Genomic DNA, 7,864 nt, shown 5'->3' with positions numbered 1-7,864 from the left:
AGATCAGGAACCAGCCATGTGCTAGCAGCACATTCATTGGGGGAGGACTGACAGAAGCTAAGAGCAGATTGACCAGTGTTCTGCTGGGAAACGGGGCCCTGAGTCTCAGGTTTTGGCCAGAAAGAGCCAGCTTCTGGTGGAGCACCCCATTCCATGGCTAGGCCAAGGCCTAATGCCGGCTAGAATGGAAGAGCAGGGACCTTACTTCCTCTGGGAAAGGCTTTGAGAAGTGCCCAGACATGATGGCCTCTGAATGACCATGCTGCTGAGAACATTTGGGGGCTACAAACCAAATGGAAGAGACAGATTAAGGCATATTTATTTGGGGCCAGGAGCATAAACCATAGGCATCCCAGCAAGCCCTTGACTGTTCTCTCATTCTTGAAAAAATGTATATGGATGCTGTAGGGTTCTCCATCAAGTTTTCCAAAGTCTCAGTGAAAATTTGCTTCCTCTCCGTGTCCATCTTTTTGACAAATGTAGGCACAATGGCCCCGATGAGATAAGTCCCTCTCTCATGAGCTCCCGTTGCTCTCCATGCCATCCCCCGTGAATGTTGATACAATATTTATTAAGGCTTAAATAGCACTGTTAAGTGCACATGTTGATTTAGAATGATGGAGAGTGTCAAGGCAGAGAACAGGAATGCAGCCTCAGCGTAGGGACCCCCAAAGGACAAGGAGATAGATCATTAGCTAAACACCCAAGCTAGCCAATGTCACCAGCAGGAAAAACAATTCTTTAATGAGGGCTTTCTTTTCGCCTATTGTTAACACCACTTTTTATAAAAAAAAAAAAAAAAAAAATTTCAAATATCATAAAATAATATATGCATATAGTTTTAAAAATTCTAACAATATAGACTGGCATACTGGAAAAGTAAAACTCCTTCCATCCTCTTCCACCCAAGTCCCGCCCTTCAGAGGATACCCCTTTTACCCTTCTGTTTTTATTCTGCTGCTAAGTTACTGCCATAATTTGAAACAATATGCTTAGATCTTGATTTACCAGCAGAAGATAGTATCAAGCCATTTCCATTCTCTTTGATGGAGCAGGAATTTAGCTTACAACATTTTCAACCATCTCTTCTGAGTTTTGTTGGAGTCCTTTCCCGGTGGTCTCCAGGGTCTGTTCCAGCTCTGAGTCCCCTCCTGGCAGAAGCACGCTGCCCACACTTTGCACCAAAGCCCCAGAGCACCTGGCACATTCCAGACTCATATTGTCTCCAAGAGGTCCTAGGGCCCTGCCGGAGAAGGGTAATGGCAGGAAGCCATAATATATTAAAACAGCAGGTTAAAACAAACAAGGGTATTTTGGATCGGATTACACATCATTTTCTTCATGTCTGACAGCAGAAAAAAAAAATCAAAGGCAGTAAAAAAGACAACCATAGACCATAATGGTCTAATAACTTGGTGTTATTAGACTCCAGAGCAGGAGTCAAAGCTCTTGTGCAAGCACGCAGTGCTGGGCTCAGAGGAATTACTGCTTAAGTGCCCCTTTAAGACTTCCTCCAAAATGCAGCACATTTGCTGGAGGATCATAATTAGGCCTCAGTTGTGGGCCATATTCACACATTGTGCATCATCCTTAAAGATGACAGAAAAAAAAATTACCCAGGGCCATGTGGAATAAATATTAGATCTGTCACCATTGTCCTCCATGAAAAAAAAAAAATCCACTTAATAATCTCCTGTCTAGACTCATAGCTGAGTACTGAGCAGTATGGCTTTGTTTTGTTTTGAAATGGAAGGAGAAAAGGCAGGAAAGCAGAAAGGTTGGGAGCACTAGAACCCTGAGATTGGCATTATGGGCACAGACATGGTCAAACCCACAGAAAAGAAGAGTGTAAATCATTTTCCATTCATGGGGTGCTGTCAAAATCCAGGTGTGACAAAAATTCCAGAAAAATCACGGATCGAGTTCATCAGGAGTATACCAGCCCAGAGCTGATTAAACACTGGGAGCGTGTAATCTCTGGAAAACCACTTTCATCTAATAGTTTGTGTGATGAAATAAAATGCCACCAAAACGTTCAGCCATTTCTCTATTACCCCTTCTTTCCTTCCCAACCTTCTCACCCCAAACCCATTCGGTTCCACTCGTGGGAAGGAGCTATCTGGGACTGACAAGCAAATCTGCCCAATTCTCACGTTCCTCACACGAGTGTTGGCCTGTTGCCGCTTTCCATCCTGAGTATCTATTCCTGCTCTGGAGAACTCGGTTGGCTCCCCGGGGGAACAGACCTAAACTTGATTTCGGGTCATTCTCATTTGTATTCTCAACCTGCCTACTGCTGTCATTTCTTCATCTTCTTTTCTAAACCGGTCACACACCAAAAACAGTGGTGCGTATTTATTGGTCTTTTGGTTTTTTTTGTTTGTTTGTTTTCCATCACCAGGAGCACTTGAGATTCCCATCGGCTTTTCTGCGACCCATGTGGCCCTTGGCCATATATTGCCTCCATTCACTCAGCTTTTTCAGGCGTTACAGTCTTTGGTCCATGAATACGAAACAGTCTCTTCATTTCCCTGTTTCTCTCACCCAGACCTAGAGCAAAGCTCACGGCAGAACCTCAGCTGGTCAGTTGACTTAATCACTGAATCCAGCCAGCCCTCATCTGAAGATGTGGGGGACAAGGAAACGAAAGAGAACCGAACTCTCTAAACAATGCCTAAATGTAATTTATGCTTTAATTTTTTTCTTGGACTGTAACATCCTGCCCCTCCCCGCCCCCCAAAATCCATTCCTTGGCCATCTTTATAAGACTTGGGTAAAAAACTTTCTGTCTTTTCTTCTCGTAACTTTGGCAAGATGTGAATAGGAACAAAAACAGACACGATCATGAAAGAGGAAAATGTGAAGGACCTAAAAACCCTCATGGTGGCTCAACCCAAAGTAATCAGTAGTCGACTGTACGTCATTATACACGTTTTCTTTGGGAAAATGGCAAGCAGTTTGGTGCTTGTTTCCTCTTTTCTTTCTCTTTTTAAAGTGTGATTAGCCACCAGAGCTTTTGTAGAATGTTTCAGAATTTGAGAAACCATTTCACATAGTTTTATCTCATTCGATTTTCACGATGACTCTGGGTGCTGAGGAACAGATTATAATTTCTGCGTTACAGATTCTAAAATCTATACTGTAATAAGATCCTCATGGCTAATATAGGAGGTATTACAAGTCAGTGAGAAAAGAATGAATTATTCAAATGTGATTTTAGAAAAATTGGCTGTCTTGGTGGCGGGAAACATTTAGATCCTCATTTCACATTACGAAATAAAATAAATTCCAGACATGTTAAAATTATAATACGCCCAAATTATAAAAATCTGTAAGAAAATGTAGGTAAATATTTATCTGATTCCCACAATGAAAGAATTCTCCAAGTGTAAAATATGGCAGGAAGTCACAAAGGAATAGACTAACAGATTCTATCACACAAAGATTTTAAATGTCTAGATATAAAATATGAAAAATAAAAGCAAACAATAAACTGGAAAAGTATTAGCTACATACGTGACAGGCAAAGGTTAATATTCTTACAATATAAGGCATCCATAGAAATCAATAAGGAAAAGAAATAGAAAATGAGCAAAGGTTATAAATAGACGATTTACAAAAGAGAAAATACAAACACCTGCCCAATACACACGAGAAAAGTTATTCGGCCAGAAAAAGTAATCAAAGAAATTAAAAATGAAGTCACCAGATACAGCTTCTTGCTTAGCAAATTGGTAATAAATGGAAAGACTGATAATACCAGATGCTACAGAGGTCAAGTGAGAGAAGAATATAAATTATATGACCTTTCTGGAAGGCAGTTTGGCAATGTGTATCAAGAACCTTGAAAATAGTCATAGTCTCTGACCCGGTTATTCCTCTTAAAAGACTCTGTCTTAAAAAGTAATCAGAAATGTATGCTGAGATGTATGTAAAAGACATTCCTTAGAGAGTAATTTATACCAGTAAAACATGGAAACGATGTACCCCAACAGCAGAGTGGTTTAAGTTGTGGCACATCTATGTCATGGAATATTATGAAGACTTTAATGTTTTGAATAATTTTAGTGGCATGAGAAAATATTTATGAAATAGCGTTAAAGAGAAAATGCTGGCTGAAAAATGGTATAGAGTGTAAGATCTCAAATGTATATATATCGGCCTAGAAAAAAAGGCCAGAAAGTAATGTCAACAGTGGTCACAAAGTGAGTTGAAAAGTTTACATATCTTTAAAAATATATTTCTGATTGTCTTCGGTGAAAGGGGTTTATTATCACAAAAGGGATTTATAGCCAGAAAAATATAGTTGAGAAAAGCCTCCGTTTTTAATGAAAAAGTCTCAAAAAGGTAAACAGTATAATGGAACTTAACCTCCAGTCACTTGATTCCGTGTCTACTGTTCTTTCCACCATATCACACTTTTTCATCTCACAGGAGAAACAAAGACCGCACACAAATTATGAAGCCCACAGTACTCTAAAGTCACTTCTGAGTTGGTGAATATACATCGTTGCAATTACATAGTTATTAGTAATTAGTCCTAAGTAGCGCTTCTGGGTTCTGCTTTTTCTGTTTAATGCTATTTAATATTTAAATTCCCATGTGTCGGCAGAGTCAATGTGCATAGCACGATGTGGCACTCATTGACTGCTGTGTGTTCACCAAACCCTGTCACCCTTTCAACCTGGGCACATAGTGATACCTCATTTCCCAGCCTCCCTTGCAGTTAGATGTGACTAGATGACTGAGTTCTGGCAACTAGAATGTGGGTAGAGGTAATGTTGCCTTCAGACCCACAGATCTGGTTCATGAATTCTCCCTCGCAGCCTTCTGTTATTCCTTTGTTCCCTTATCCATCTGTCTGATGCAGAGAAGAAATGATGAAGCCACTAAATGGCTGGACCCTGGGTCCATGAGAGATTGTATGGAGTAGAGGAACTACTTTTCCAGCCACTCACATTAGATGGTGATGCGGAGAAGAAATAAACATTTACTGTAATCAGCCACCTAGGCTTGGTGTTGTTTGTTAAAGGAGATCTCCTACCCTGACTCCAAAGACTCAGCTACTATCCCCTCATCTTAACAGATCACGCTCTGCTTTAAACACTTTCCTGTCCTGGGTGTTTTCGTTGTTGCTAAATAGTGCCGCGATTATCATTGAACAAAGTCTGGTTTTTCATTTACCCCTTCTGGTTTATCTATATTCCCCAGAGGGGATTACCAGGGGTATTACCGATGCATTACCAGGGGATTAACCATTTCATCGCTCTTGTTACACATTTGCCCGACTGCTCTCTCGAAATAGGGAGCAAATGAGTGTAGCTGTTTCTCCACACCCAGACACACTGGTTTTATTATTTTTACTTCTGTTCGTTAATTCCTTGGCACCGATTAGAAAGTGCTTTCAAAGAGGTTTCACTGAGGTCATTTACACTCGCAACACTTAGTTTGAGTTTCTTCGCCGTACAGAATGTGGCAGAGAATATTTTCTTCTCCTACCCTCACCCTACTGCTCACCATTTAGCCTGCCCTCTGATACAGGCAGCCACAGGGACGTCCACGCATCCTACATTAGGAAAGTGATGACATTGCAAACTGTAGTAAAAGGAATCAAGCTTTCACTTCTACTTTACAAAATAGGCTTTTGGAAACTTGCAGCAGAGACTATAGTTTTAAGAGGGGAAAAAGCTTTCTGTGTTTCAAAGCCTGGCTTCTAAGCATAAGAAGCCTCAGGCCTGAAGGACTCAGGGCATACGGCTGAGGCATAAATAATAGATTTAGAAGAATACGTGATCAGTCAGAGCCAGACAGCTCTGCCCCAGGCTAGATAAAGTTTCTCCAGGCGGAGGGAGTGGAGAAGGAACAGAGGGCTTAAATGGCAGGTTCCGAAGGCAGAAGGCAGAGGTGTGTGACCGAGTCCGGAGGGACAGGTTGGTGCTAAGTCCCCTGCACCCACGTATGCATAAGCAATAGAGGGAGAGGGCTATGTGGATTCGCCCATTCATTCAGGAACTCCTGGTGCACAGGCACTGTGGATACAAAGTGACTGAATCCTTGCCCTGGTGAAGCTGACATCCTAATGGAGGGAAATAGAAAACAAACAAACAAATAAACAAATACATATTACATAAATGGGGGCATATATATACGTATATAATGTCAGTTGTGATAAGTGCTCTAAAGACAAATAAAGTAGGACAGAGAGTAATGGATAGTGCTGTTGTTTTAAATAAGATGTCAGGGGAGACCTCTCTGAAAACATGACATTTAAATAGTGACGTGGGAAGGGAACCATGAACATATTTGGGCTTAGAGCATTCTGGGAAGTGAGAACAGCAAATGCAAAGACCCTGAGACAGGACTATGTTTTACACAGATCTGCAAGGAGGCCAGTGTGGCTGGAGCAGAGTGATGGAAAAGTATTAGCTACATACGTGACAGGCAAAGGTTAATATTCTTACAATATAAGGCATCCATAGAAATCAATAAGGAAAAGAAATAGAAAATGAGCAAAGGTTATAAATAGACGATTTACAAAAGAGAAAATACAAACACCTGCCCAATACACACGAGAAAAGTTATTCGGCCAGAAAAAGTAATCAAAGAAATTAAAAATGAAGTCACCAGATACAGCTTCTTGCTTATCAAATTGGTAATAAATGGAAAGACTGATAATACCAGATGCTACAGAGGTCAAGTGAGAGAAGAATATAAATTATATGACCTTTCTGGAAGGCAGTTTGGCAATGTGTATCAAGAACCTTGAAAATAGTCATAGTCTCCGGTTATTCCTCTTAAAAGACTCTGTCTTAAAAAGTAATCAGAAATGTATGCTGAGATGTATGTAAAAGACATTCCTTAGAGAGTAATTTATACCAGTAAAACATGGAAACGATGTACCCCAACAGCAGAGTGGTTTAAGTTGTGGCACATCTATGTCATGGAATATTATGAAGACTTTAACATTTTGAATAATTTTAGTGGCATGAGAAAATATTTATGAGATAGCGTTAAAGAGAAAATGCTGGCTGAAAAATGGTATAGAGTGTAAGATCTCAAATGTATACATATCGGCCTAGAAAAAAAGACCAGAAAGTAATGTCAACAGTGGTCACAAAGTGAGTTGAAAAGTTTACATATCTTTAAAAATATATTTCTGATTGTCTTCGGTGAAAGGGGTTTATTATCACAAAAGGGATTTATAGCCAGAAAAATATAGTTGAGAAAAGCCTCCGTTTTTAATGAAAAAGTCTCAAAAAGGTAAACAGTATAATGGAACTTAACCTCCAGTCACTTGATTCCGTGTCTACTGTTCTTTCCACCATATCACACTTTTTCATCTCACAGGAGAAACAAAGACCGCACACAAATTATGAAGCCCACAGTACTCTAAAGTCACTTCTGAGTTGGTGAATATACATCGTTGCAATTACATAGTTATTAGTAATTAGTCCTAAGTAGCGCTTCTGGGTTCTGCTTTTTCTGTTTAATGCTATTTAATATTTAAATTCCCATGTGTCGGCAGAGTCAATGTGCATAGCACGATGTGGCACTCATTGACTGCTGTGTGTTCACCAAACCCTGTCACCCTTTCAACCTGGGCACATAGTGATACCTCATTTCCCAGCCTCCCTTGCAGTTAGATGTGACTAGATGACTGAGTTCTGGCAACTAGAATGTGGGTAGAGGTAATGTTGCCTTCAGACCCACAGATCTGGTTCATGAATTCTCCCTCGCAGCCTTCTGTTATTCCTTTGTTCCCTTATCCATCTGTCTGATGCAGAGAAGAAATGATGAAGCCACTAAATGGCTGGACCCTGGGTCCATGAGAGATTGTATGGAGTAGAGGAACTACTTTTCCAGC

Source organism: Pteropus vampyrus, unplaced genomic scaffold (assembly GCF_000151845.1).
Source record: "Pteropus vampyrus isolate Shadow unplaced genomic scaffold, Pvam_2.0 Scaffold62, whole genome shotgun sequence".
Classification (NCBI taxonomy): domain Eukaryota; kingdom Metazoa; phylum Chordata; class Mammalia; order Chiroptera; family Pteropodidae; genus Pteropus; species Pteropus vampyrus.
The sequence above is the reverse complement of the archived record's forward strand: the minus strand, read 5'-3'. Positions refer to the sequence as shown.